Here is a 13,971-nt window from a genome sequence, read left to right on the forward strand (position 1 = left end):
AACACTAACGCTCCTACCAGCCAGAGGAATGCCACAGGAGAGGGAAACTGGCCAAAGGCTATGACCAAACTTTCTTATGTAGCTGGGCAGCTGCTATTATTCCCAGGTTGTGATACTACTCCTGCTGATAACACCTGGCTCCCCATCACAATCATCACATCCTTTGTTCATCAAGCAAACTTGAGCCTTGCCTCTCCCACGACAGAAGGCCTGTTCTAGGCTGCACCTAGAGGCTTTTGTGGCTGCTGCAGATGAAACCAACGGATCTGCTTTTAGACAAAGGCAATTTTCTTTCACTCTTTCTCTGCCTCACCCCATATGTACAAAATCCCTAAGTGGCTGCAGGGATCATGCTGCAAGAGGCTATGTATCAAACTGCAGACATTACAAGCTGTAACATGAGGAAAGCACAGATACCAGACTCATCGGTGCATGTACTGGTTTCAAGAAGGGAATAGTTCTTCTTCAATGCCTTCTGCCACAGTGAACAATCCCACAAAGTCTGGTTCAAGAAACCATCCTTCTAAAGACAATATTTCTGGCTTTCCTAAGAAGGGGAGGTAGGGAAGAGCAGAGCCTTGTGCTGGAGAGAGGTAACAGACCCAAGTTACCACGCTCAGCCAAGGACTCACCACATGGAAATTTGGAGCCTGTTGATTGTTGTGAAAGCCTTTTCTGGTGTGAGATTTTCCAGAGGAGGAAAAACAAGCGATTGTAGTTCTCAGCAATTAATGCAGATCACAGACAGAGCTGACCAAAAAAATAACTCAGCAAAACATGAACGCCCAGCTTCCTGGTCCCATGCTAAGCAGCAATAGTCTGAGTCTGAGCTGGGTCAGCTGTCTGTTGTTCTCCCTGTCCATCTAAATCCATCACCCCTGTGATACCTAGCAGCCGTCTTAACTGTTGGCGCCCTGGAAAGCTGTGCTGTCAAACAAGCAGCCATGGAAGATGCCACTGAAGAAAGCCATTAAGGAGTGCTGCCTGGGAAGAGGAGGGTTGGGATGTGAGTGCCAAGCCAGCAGCCCTAGCATGGAGCTGGAGCTGCTGCTATATTTCCTGACCTTGTGGATTTTCTCCCACAGAGAGAGGGCTCCTGGCTCCCATTCAAAGCTGTCTAGGAAAGCCTAACCGAGTGCTTCCGCCTGGCAGCAGCAGCTGCTCCCAGCCCAGTAGCCCATGAATCCTCCCCCGCCTCTATGGATTTCCCAGGCAGTCGGAGCAGCACAGCTTCAGGAAACAAGAAACATCTGCCAGCCTTGTTCAGGGAGCAGGGAGAACAAGCGCCTTGCCCTAACTCCATCGCCATTTGGGGGGGGGAGGCGGCCTTGCACCCTACCTTTGCCTCGAAGGGTGGGGATGAAGGCTGAAGTGACTGCCGAAGGCATATCCCCTTAACGCTTTCTGGGCCTGAGCGTGCCAGGCTCTGAGGGGCAAGGCAAAGGCTTTGGCTGCAGGAGCTAGGGCTGAGAAGCTTGATACAAGCTCTTGCAGGTGAGCTTTCATGGGGCTAAGATAGAAAAGCATTTTCAGACCTAAGGCAGCTGAGTATAAAGGTTAGAGATGTTTCTCAGAGGCCCAGCTATGTCCCAGCTTCAAGCTCATCCAACACAGAAGAGTCTGACACTCTGCACAGTCTCTTTTTGCAAATAGGGAGATGCGATTTGGAGGCCTGACTGATTACCACAACTAAACTCGCAGCAAAGCTAGGACAGCCTGAAGAAATCTTCCAGAAACTTGCTTGGTATGAATGGAGGTGAGGAACTCAGAGGCTTAGCCCATTCAGCATTTCCCATCCTGTCAGGACAGCTTAAAGGAAAGCTCAGGCGTCAAGGAAGATGGATTTGCAGTGGATTCCCAATGCAAATCTCTTAAATTACATCTCAGATTGGGCACCCTTTCTTCTAAAAGCCCTGTCCAAATGARCTGATAAACCTGTAGACCACAAAATGCTTCAGTGTTTGATTTTACTTCCCTTTGGCAGAGATGCCTTGCAGGCAGAAGTGGTCTACAGTTCTCCATAAAAACAATGCTCATCTTAATCACTTATCAGCGGTCTAGGATGACATACTTACAGGTCAGGAATTCTACTTGGTGATTTTAAAATTCCCCAAGTTGAGCCAACAAGCTGGCTCACCTCTGTTGCTGTTAGACTCCTCCATTTGCTGGTGCACAACACTGTGACCAAAATCTTAAATACAGCCTTTGCAAGGACTGAGCGGCTTGAAATGCTACCTTTGTTTTCACTTTAAGGATCAAAATGCTGATGYTCTCAGTGGCCTGCCCAGCCTGAAAGAGATTAGGGAAATGAGGCTGGCAAGCCAAAGCTCTGTTACGAATCACAGCCTAGCCAATGCTTCATTTTAATTTACTTGTTGCTTTTTAAATTAACAAACAAGTGGGCTGCAAGTCTATCATAATGTGCTTGGCTGTTGGCTTACTTAGCTTTATATTCACAAACTCCAGACAACACAGCCCATAGCTGAAAAGAGAAGGGCTTGCCAAAATGAAATAAGAGCTGCAAATGGTGGCCCACTTTGGAGAAACAACTTAGAGATAAAAAAATGTCTTACACTTAGAAAAAAAGAAATGCCTAAAAGGAACAGAATGGCTTCCTCCATTTTTTGCAGATTCTTGCAGATGCGAAGGAACAGGCAGTCTGTCCCAAAAGGTTGAAGAGCAGAAATATTGTTCCAGAGAAGGAAAAGGGACAAGAATGACATCATGTAGAAGGCTTACAACACAGGCACTCATTCAAGGAGATGCAGGAAACTGTGGATGAAGAATAGCAGAAAGCTGTTTAAGGTGCAGGCAAGGACTAAAAGCAAGTGATTGTCTCTCCTCAACAATCATAAACATGTCTCAGCACCAAGCTACAAGCCACAGCTTTGCACAAGGTTTTGAACAGGCACAGACGGGTCTTTGCACAGGGCTCAGCCCTTGCACAGCTTCTAGTTTAGGTGCCTCTGGCAATACAACCCCTTTGCCAGAGCCTACCCAAGCACAAAGAACTTGTCAAGTCCATGCTCTTCTTACCTCTCCATCACGCTAGCATATCCCACAGGCACCTCAGCATCTGAAACTGTCACTGTTTTCCCAGAAGACAGGGGTCTGTGCCTGTGTGTGAGACTCCCGGGTAGCCCTCATCACACAAGCCAGAGAGATGGCAGGACAAAGGAAAACAAGGCACTATGCCTGCTAAAGGAGCTGCCAGTTTTCTATTTTCTAGTCTGCACTTCAGTTGTTTACATTGCACTGTGTCTGATATTTTAATAATATAAAAAAGCAGCACAATCATCTGCTATTGGGAGCAAGCTGGTCTGGCTATACTGTTCTTCCTTTTCTTCCCAAAATGCAAGTTTAATAAAGTYCTTTGTTCTGCTTATTCTGTAAGAAAAACAAGTGGTGGTGTCAGCTCTGCCTAATGGTTTTATTAAACTACTGAAAGCAGCAACCAGTCTACACAAGTCAGTAGCATGATAAACAGATTACAAATCAGCTATCCTGGAGTTTTCTGTCTGAACTGCTATTTAACAAAGGAATCACCCCTTAGCCAATACAGGTCATCAAACTAACTACACTCAAAAGAAAGGCTGGCAGCCTCCTTATCACAGGAGCTTATAAAACAATATAGCAGGCACCTTAACAATCTGCAATATAGCACTAATCTGTTGCAAAAAAAAAAGGCCCAGTGTAGAAAGCAGCATTTGCAATCAGATTATTACAAAAATTTCCATTCTTGGCCTGAATGTGAGCGTAGAAAACTTCCTTAATTTCCCTTGTTACACCTACCCCTGCCTCCTTGGTATGGGGGGACTTAGTGGCATGAAATAGCTTAAGGATCCTCTCAAGTCCCTGAGCTGTTCCACACCAAAGCCAGTGTCTCCAGCACCATGGACGCAGCACAGGGAGCAGTATGCCACCAGGCGACTCTGGCAGGTGCTATGAAATGCATGCAAACCATGGTGGGATCTCCACTTGCCACCATCACTGCTCTACCCTTCTGTCTGAAAGCAGGCAGCCCACTCCACCGTAGTCTCCACAAAAGAATCAACTCTCCGTGAAATGGTAGCTAACTTACACAGAAAGGAAACATGCTGCTTTGCAGGTTACTTGCTGCAAGTCTATGGAAAAGTCTGGCACAAAAGTCTCCCCTGAAGGAAGTGGGTCAAGTAGAGGACATATCCCATTCGACTGCTGAATGTGGACCCTTAAAATTGCAAGCGTGTGACAGACACCTTCTAGGCTGGCACCCAACATGATTAGCTGAAAACGCCACTCATGTGCATACCTGGCAGGGTCATTGGTTTAAACAAATCAAAGCCAGTTTTTCAGTTATGCCCATGATAGACAATCTAACTTTAAGTGCTGCTTGGCTCTGTATATAAGCAAGAGCAGCAAGCGTAAGGGAAAAGGAAACTGGACTTTTGACTGAAAAYCGGGATAAAGGTGAACAAATGAAGGCCAAAACATAGCTACAAAGCAGGTTGGGACAATAGGGGATGGTTAGATAATGAAAACAGAGCACTAATTTGGCAGTCAGAATGTAGGCCTAGTGTTAACTCTGCCGATGCATGTGCAAAAGTGGTGTGGGGGAGGAAAAGCTCTCACTGCTGAGATGTAGATGACTGTAAACCACTGCGGCTCCTCTGCTTTCATCTACTTCCTTGCCTCCTGGAGCCAAGCACATGGTTTGAAGGCAGACACTTCCCCCCTTGGGCAGGCAGCACTCAACATTACCCTAGAAAAACAACTTCTACCCAGACCTCTCAGCCAGCTTTGGAAAAACAAATGAAGAATATACTTCATGTGATGGAGAGGCCTGGGCAGTAACGGAACTCAAGAGAAGAGGCAGCATGTGGTCTTACTTTGCATTAAAATCCCATTTATAAATCACTGCTGAAAGGCAGTGTGATATACCTTCAACGTAAGAAGGAATGGACAGATACCCTAGGGAAGTTACAAGACCCACATGACAGATGATAACAACTGTAATTGCTAAAATGTGTCGGCAATCACGAACCTGGGCTCTAAGAAATCTTKTGACTCGCTGGAGTCAGTACCAAATTGTAATGCATGGATTCCCCACCAAGAATATGTGCACAAGAAATAAGACACAACAGAGTATAAACTTAGACTAGACACATATGTAACTCCTATGTAAGTATATCTCTGGAAATACAGTTATTAACAGGGATAAAGAACATCAAGCATTGGGACAAATGCTGCCCAATAACAGGGTGGGAATTACAAAAGATACTATCTCTCGGCCGGTTGTTCCACAGCAGCCTTTCCTAAGTATCTTAGATGGGACAAATTCAGATATATTCTCCTAGCCACTGAAGTACAAGAAATGGAGCAGCCAATGCTATATCAGGGGATGCTGGCCATGTGCAAAGACATTTGTGACAGAAACACCATCATTCTCCTCATTTTACAGACAGGCGAGGCAGGGAAGTCAAAGGACTGGCCCAAAGTCATTGAGCAACTGGATGRCCAAGCTGGGAACTAAATTCAGGTGAGATGACTTCCCATCCTGAGTTTTAAGCACACAGCCCCATAGTGTAAAAGGCTACTGCAGCAACTGGGAGAAAAAAGCTCCATGTATAGGTTTTGGATAGGAAAGCCGTTGGTCTCCCGCTGGGTCTTTGTGTTTGGCTGTCACAGCCAGCAGCTCCCCTGTARAGCTGAGCTTCTATTTGCAGAGATGTCTGGCGCGGCAAAGCAAATCAGGGCAGAAAAGTCCAACATGCTCTGAGAGGAGCCCTGCTCTCCAATTATCCTAATGAAATCATAACTGTGTCACAAGCGCAGGGAGGGCACCGGAACAGGCAGAGAGGCAGATGCTCCAAGGCACAGAATACAAGAGGTGGAGAGGAAGAGACTAGCTGACACCAAAACAAGCTGGGACAGCAACCAACAGGACTGACAAACAAAGGGCCATATTTAATCTGCTCTATGGAGAATCACAGAYGGCATTTTGCGGCTGAGACAAACTTTTGCCTCAGGAAGAGACTTCCTCCCTCCTGCCTGAGTGCCCTCACAGACAGCCCCAGCCAGTAAACAGCATAGCAGAGAGAATGGGCATAGTTCAAAGAGCAAACATGTTTCCAGTTTCAAACTTCTCTGTGCAGAAGGGTGAACATACAGTGAGTGCCATTTCTGCAGGAGGGCAGAGTCATGATCAAACAGAGATGTATGTTATACAGCTCATCCAAAAGCAAAGAACAAGCCCAAGTGAAGTGTGTCTGGAAAAAAGACTGCACATGCTGCTGGGCTGACAATGTTTGCCGGACCAGAAGATGAAGGCTAAATGTCAAGGCCTTGGAGACCAGCAGCTGTCTCTCTACACACCACCAAATACATTGCCAGGAAAGAAGTTGCTCTGTATCGGGGTATGAGCTGGTTCCAGGTTTATGTTAGGGCTGTTTGCTGGTCCTGTCACCTCTAACACACAGCCACAGTTGGCACTGAAAAATCTCAGAACATCACCTCACTGAGGGATTTTTAACTGGTCAGGGAGCTTTTGCTGAGGTGTGAGTACATGATAGATTGGGCCTGTCAGGAAGGAAAACAGTCTGGCTGGAACTAGTGGCAGGAGGAATAAAGACTATGTGGCTCTAGTTAAAGCCAGCTTTGTCCAGCTGGGCTTATTAATGTGGTTCCAGCAGCAGGGGCAAGAAAACAGGCCTGGCAGTAAGGAAATGCAGATGCAACAAGGAGGACTGGAGCAGAGAGGGAAGCTGAATATCAGGGAATGCAGCTCACTGCCATTTTTCTCAGGTGAACCACAGCTCCAAAAAAGGGGAAGCCACTAACTTAACATGACCTTGTATGTCACACAAGGAAAGGACCAGTCCACCAGTCCTGACCAGAGCACAAGCATTGTGTATTGGACTAAAAAATATATCCTGCATTCAGGAAACACATTCCCTCTACAAGATTTCCATTCTCCTTAACCTCCCAATTCTTCCCCATTCCTCTGAAACAAATGCTGACAAGGAAAATTTTAAAAAGCTAGTTTCAGGAAGCGCATCTAAGCCATTTTCATTTAGAAGAATTTGCAATGGAAATAGGTCTTGGCTGTTCAGCTTCCTGCTTGCTTTAAATCTTAACACATACATATTTTTATAGCAAAAAAATCGATACAGAAACAGGGTTTCTGCAACTGGGTAATTTCAAAAATTGTTTTGATAATGCTTTTGATTTTTGAATTCCCTTTAAAAAATATTTATTGGAAAATGACCTTTTAACAAGGCTATTTTTTGGTGCAAAATAGTATTACAAGTGTACTAGTAAACTCTGGTCTCAAGGAACGAAATGGTGCATGAAGCACATGGCTTATCTTGCCATAGTCACCGCAGCAGAAAGGTCCAGAAAATGAGCCAGAGGGACAGGGAGTGGGCAGAAAGAAGTGCAACCTGCTGGTCAGCAGCAGAAGAGACAGTAAATGAGCATCTTAGCACAGCACTGGCCTGGGTTCCTTACAATCCCCAGTGACACTCACCCTTTGGATGGCTAACCAGCCCAGCAGAGAAATAAGAGTCCTCTCGTCTGGGGGTGGCTCAAGTACCCCTAGAAAGAGAAGAAACATAGAGGAGTGAGAAAATGACAGGCCCTGGCTCTGCAGAGGAGAAACAATTTTACACAAATGATCAAGTGTCTGTATCAGCCACCACCCCTGCGATAACGGGGAATGATATGCAGGTTGCACAGGATACACAGCTGTACTGGAGCTCCACAAAAAATCCCTGTGTAGTCACGGAGGCACCTGACTAGTTGTCTGAAGTAAGGGGAATCATGCTCTAAAAGTGCCTAAATCTCTGCACTGATGGCAGCAAGAAGCCTAGGTGACTCCCTCACATGGACAGCTAGCTCCACAGATGTCCCACCAGTGCCAGCAGCAGAGCTGGACAGAATATCCAGAACTGCACCTTCCCAAACGCAGGACTTAACAGGCCCCAGACTCCTGGCTGGCCTGGTTGGACTCTGATCTGGTTAATCTGTGAAATGCCAGAGTGGACTGTAACAGCATTGCTCAAGTGTCCACGCTTTGATGCAGCTGAAGACTACCCTCCCCAACAACACAAATATGCTACTTCCCCTTAATACTCGCTGAATGTCCAACTATTTTCAGCTCAGGGGATTTCCTGGACCTTGAGTAGCTTGTTTATTTAGCAACCCTCAGTAGCTCTGTCTTCYAAGCACTTGTCTGGCCTCCCTTGAATCCTCGTAAGCTCCTTAAACCCATAACATCCTTTGGCAAGGAGCTCCACAGGTCTCTTAGTACTCCCGTGGTGTGAAACCCCCTTTGTTAGTACCAAATTGGGCTTCCTTGGATGGCCCCTAGGTCTTGTAACGGAAGGGAATTCCCACCTGTTCTCTCACATATGATCTAACAGAGCACTGTCACATCCTCCAAATTTGTGTCTTTTCTAGGAAAAGGTTACACAGCTGTTTCTTTGTCATTTTTCAAGACAGAGGACAGAGCAGCCACAGTTGCAAACATCTCTTCTTTGTGGACTAGTTGTGGGTGAGGGAGCAAAAGGACAGTTCATCTTAGGATGAGGAGAGAGGAGAGGGCCTGCTTCCAGAGTGTCTCCTTTATTAGGAAGTCATTTAATTTATGTGACCAAATATAAAAATCACTCCCCTGCATCCATTTAGCCCTTGCAGAGCCCTTGCAGGTGCATATCTTTAGTTATTAGGGAAACTGTGAGAAAGGGAAAGAAGAAAGTATGACAGCAAAGAGCAAACTGGCAGGGCTTGCTCTGGCGTATCCTGGAGAAGGAAATACATATGAAAAGCAAGTGACAGTGCATCTTGGGGAGCCAACAAAAAGTGAGCAGCTGGGGAAGGAGATAAAGGGAGTCAGACAAGGAGGCTGCTGCTGAGACTCCTCTCCTGCTCTCCTTCCCCTGGGACACATTCTTAACACAGTGACATGATGCTGTCCCAGCTGAATGGCTGTGCTGCTAGCAAGCATGAATATGCAAGTCATTATGCAGTGGATAGTCAGGAGCACACCACTGATTTACAGGCTAAACAGTACCGCTAAACAAATCCCTTCTTCACCCAGCACATGCTTGGGCTGGCCTCCTTGCTCTGCAGTGATAATGTTCTCCCGGACAGCTGCCTGGGAAAGCGGGGCCCAAGGCAGGAAGACAAGGTGTGAAACTCAGTCAATCAAATTGCAGAGGAGGGGAAAAGTGTGGTGAGAAGTGATACAAACACACGTAGGTCAGAGCAAGCATTTATCCTGGCGGATGAATGGAGGCATGCGGCCTAGGCAGACACTTCCATACTCAGGAGTGCCAGGGCATGAGRATCAGTTCTTGCAGACAGGCTGGGGTGACATGTTGCTTGCTTGTGTTCCAGTTATGTCCGAACAGACTTAGCAGCTCTAGCACAAGTTTTGTCCACTGATGCCATGCTAGTAAGCTGCAACTTGGAGTACAACTACCAGAGATAACCARTAAGGTGGGCACTGAGCATGGCTGACAGAGAGGTCTAGAGAAGATCTCATACATCTCTGAATCCACCCTCTTGCCAGCAAGGGCGAATGAATCAAACATGCCCAGTTCTGAAGCCAGGCAGAGACCATCAGTCTGTGGTGCATGCAATTACTGAGCAGCAGTCTGACAGAAGGAGAAAGGTCAAAAGGTTAAGACATGAAATCTCAGTTTGGATCAGATCTAAGCTTGGGTCCTCGATTATCCAAACCTCACTTTGCTGCTCATAGTAAATCAGACGTAACAGGATTTCTTTCTGTGATGCTTGCATTCCCTCCCTCTGCAGCAGTCTGGTTTTAAAAAAGTGAAGTGATGTTGCTCTAGGTAGGTTATTCAAATGAATCACCATCACAGCACAGATCTACTGCAAATATGGCTCAGATGTATCGATTACAGCTCTCCATACTGAAGAGGGAGGAATCTCCCTCTTTTGGCTGTGTAGTGACAGATGAAAGGACACCACACAGGGACTCCATCTTATCCAATTGGTACTGCTCTGCCTGCGCTGCAAGTGTAGTGGCACCCACATAACGAGACACATTCCTCTTCATCTCTGAGTAGCCTTCACGTGGGTTTAGGTCCGGTATATATCCCAAATGGAGATGGTCCTCCACACAGAATTCACTGTGTAAATAGATCAAAGAAATAAAAACTTGACTTTGCAATGAGGAACCCACAGCCATTAAGTGATTTGCTCATGGTCACACAGGAAGCTCTTGGTACAGCTGGGGATTTCTGATCACTCGAGTTCTAGTTTTTGCCGCACAACTGTGCTTGCCATCAATGGCTGTGGTTGATTATGCAGGGGACAGGATCAAAACACCTCCATCACATYGCCTCCGTCACAGCCATCTATTGGCAAAACTGCATGATCAGCAGGCGGGAGGGTATTTCCTTCCAGCGTTTCCTTAGGACCCCGCAGCAACAACAACATGCAGGATTTGGGCAGACTCACAGCCAGCATCCAAAGGCACATTAAGGATGAAAAGAAACCACAGGAAAGCAAGACAGCAAAACGGCATGGGATGTGGGCTCTACCTCAATGCAGAAGTTTACTGAAGCCTGACAACCCGATTAATACACACAGCCACTCTGAGAGCAGCAGAGCTGCTGAGATCCCTGTGATGAGGCCTAAAGCTTAGGTATCTACCTCTTCTGGAGTTMCCTGAAAATCTAGGGAGTCTTTCTTTCCTCAAAAACCTAACKCTAAGTTACTGGTCCCCAGCGACTCAGAACGTCTCTGGTAGAGGCAGCAAACATGCCTAGATCTGCATGAACCATTTTAGTCCCAGGCCTGGCCTCCCTGCTGCATTTCTCATGGCAATCACACTCCAGAGACCCTATTCCCCRTCTTTGACTCGGTTTGCTTGTTGCTCTACATTGATCTACAATTCATGAAGGAAAGTGCAACACAGGGCTCTGATCCTCACTGGAACAGCACAAAAGCGCTGGCAAGTGCTCCTTTTGCTCATATTAGCCACACTTCCTAGTCTGAAAGAGGTGCAGATAGGAAGCAAAGTCAGCACGCAGCAAGGGCACATTTCTATAACATCCCRAGCTTTGGACACGACAGCTCTCTATGGAAAACAGTCAGACAGAGTATTCATGAAGAAAATGGGCAAAAAAATCTGCAAAGCAGTTTGAACACAGGCTGGAAATAGAAAGAATAAAAATCTTCAAAGTCTTTAGAGAAAAAAAAAGTTTAGAAGAAGAAAAGTCTTTAAGTCAACCACAGACCAGCACCTGCTGGTGTGGAGGTGCAATTGGTCCCACTCTGGCAGATACCTGGTGGTCAAGTACAGCTGGTGCTTACAAACAGCTCAGACAGGATTTCATGTTCTCTCCGCCCAGTTCTTCAGTACCTGGTTTCTGCTGAGAATATACAAAGAAAGAGATCACGCAAAGCAGAGCCTAAAAATCTGCAATATGAGCTGGAAAGCTCACAGCTGGGGGAGAGCAGAATGGAGCAGCATGAGCCTCCAGGTCCTCTTTTAACCTGAACATCCTTTTTACAGTACTGGCAATGTCCATCTACCACAGATCAAGCTCTGTAGAGCTAACCCCTTGACAAATCCCACGTAGCAGCAAGGAAAGGTCCCACACATTAGAGATAAAATGAGATGTAGGCAAGTGCTGCTTGTAAAGCCAAACTGAAACTTGTCACACAGATTTTTCAGGCAGACAGAATAGATCTTCTCTCCTCCTCTGCCTACCAGTCAAATCTGTATAAAGCACTGCACCACACATTTGAGTGTGCTGCATATGTTGCTCTTAATTAAAAAGCACTAGATCACAGTGCCCCAGGGCCACGGGACACTTGCCAGGGAATATCTGCTTCCTAAATGGTTTCTCCTGCGGCAGTACTGCCCAAACGAGGAGTCTGCTCCTCCATAGCCACACGTGCACTAGTGACCTAGAGAGACAAACAGTAGCATGACTCGGGATCTGCTCCGCACCAGAACATCARCCCCCAGTGGCTACTGACACACAACACTGTTGTACATCACATGTAGGGACTGAGCCAAGATCACGCAGCTAAACACTTCAGGCAGAATGGAAACAGTGAGCTACAGGAGGAGAAACTACTAAACAAAAAGACWGGGGATATGTAAGTTGTTCAGAGAAATTAATACAAAGCATAAGATGTTTGACACAAGATTGATCTTAATTACTTTAGTAAAAATAAAGTAGGAAGCCAGATGACTAAAGCAGTCATTTAAAGTGGCACTGATTTCATATGCACAAACACAGGCACACTTTCTTTCCTTGTATTGTTATTACCAGCTTAGAAAATCAGTGTTACCAAAAAAGAAAAGAAAGAGAGAAGGACTTTTGAAATTTCACACTCAAATACGTTATTCAGTATGAACAGAGTAGAAACGTAACATTTAACCTGACTCCCAGCTCAGATAATCTGACTAGGAAAGCATAAGAGACGGTTGGGCATGAAAGATGTTATAGTGTGTCCTCAGGTACTTATTTTACTCTTTTCAATGGCAACTAACTTGGATCCCAGAGCACGGTCTCATTCTGCTGGGTGTTCTGCAAACAAACAAACAAACAAAAAAGAGGGTTCCTACTCCAAACTTTCCCCTTTGGAGAATTACTTTCTTTTTAAGTCCAGGTATTCCTTCTGTGCATACAACACTCACATCTTTGTCTTCAGAAGCTAGTAATTTCCCTAAAACCTTGCAGCAATGAGGCCCCCAGGCTATAAAATGACTTCTTTTTACCAGGCTTGTATAGAAGGCCTCCCAATTTCTTTCCATATGGCTGTCTTTCTCTCACTAGCCTTTCAGACTTTCTGATCCTGCTGCACTAATGTTCGGGACACACACATTGCTGAGACACRTTTATAAAAGAAACATAGTTGCATTCATTGGATTTATTCTTGGACTTTTATAAAGCTCATGCAAACAGTTCTATATTTGGCCTCAAAAAGCATAACCACATAGGCAAACTTGGAATTTCAAAGCTTACTTCACCTGACAATCCTAAGCCACTGTGCATGTTTATTATGTAAAAGGCACAAGATTTTTCGTTTTCCGAAGGAGGGGAGAAGCCACGGCCCAACAAAAGTTGAGTCAGAAGCGAACCTGTGAGTGCCAAAACTGAGATCTGACACTGGAGGACCATTTTAAGGAAAGATTAAAAGGTAGCACTGCTTCAGTGAAGTCACTAAAGTCAAGACAAGGTTGAGGCTCTCACCTTATTTATTTTAATTTTCAACCTTAGCCAGCTGGGCGCACTTAACTCTCTCAGGATCTTGAGACAGTAGCAAGGCAGATATTGACACTTTCTCAGAAAGGAAGGGTTTAAAATACTCCTTCATTCAGTCCAGGAGGTGCAGAATTGGGAGGCAAAGAGAGAGCCTGCAGAGCAAGTATGAAAGACAGCAAACACCRAAAGAAATAAGGAGCTAAATGAGTTGTTTTCTTTCCCTGGAAGTGAGTTTTTGAAGGCAAGGTGATCTGGCTATGAGAATGGATAAATGGTGCTTGGGGGACCCTGGAATGGAGATCTTATTGCTGGGATCAGCAATTGAGTTGTTTGCCAGGCCCTGTTGCCCTTTCTTCCAATAAAAGGATTTGTCCTGCTTATCTGTGTTAAAATAACAGCTAAAGGACCCACTGCAGGCCAAGAGAGAGATTGTCACTGCCTAAGAGCTGTAAATAGTCAGGGGGTAAGGGGCAGGAAGAGAAGAGGAATGTAACTAGAGATACTGTCAGGTAGAGATACTGTCAGATCCAGCAGAAAGCTGGATTCTCCCAAGTCAAGCATGTTTCAGTGGTAAAGTCAAAACGAAGTGTGGAGGTCTCCCAGCTATCTCAAACACTGCCTAAGTGTCCTGTTCATTAGATAGTGCATCCCCTTCCCACTGGCACTGGCTCCTAAGGATGTGCAGAACATCTCTAAGGKGTTTCTGAAAGGGGACTGACAGAGCATGTTATACAGTGTT

General features: G+C 45.7%; 1 protein-coding gene across 3 annotated transcripts in view; it reads right to left on the reverse strand.

Annotated features, from left to right (window-relative positions):
- The window catches only part of HRAS (HRas proto-oncogene, GTPase), a 57,795-nt gene that overhangs the window by 24,318 nt on the left and 19,506 nt on the right, over positions 1-13,971 (reverse strand). The window contains exons 2-3 of one of the 3 annotated variants that reach the window (XM_085298471.1): positions 11,298-11,381; positions 7,508-7,575 (exon numbers count right to left, since the gene is read on the reverse strand). The exons of 1 other annotated variant lie outside the window; for it this stretch is intronic. The gene's annotated coding sequence lies outside the window, so the exon portion shown is untranslated. The remainder of the gene's footprint in view (positions 1-7,507; positions 7,576-11,297; positions 11,382-13,971) is intronic. One more of the 3 variants, XM_085298470.1, reaches the window with a different exon arrangement.

This window comes from Rhea americana, unplaced genomic scaffold, assembly GCF_003343005.1.
Source record: "Rhea americana isolate MKP2758 unplaced genomic scaffold, rheAme1 scaffold_139, whole genome shotgun sequence".
NCBI classification, from domain to species: Eukaryota; Metazoa; Chordata; class Aves; order Rheiformes; family Rheidae; genus Rhea; species Rhea americana.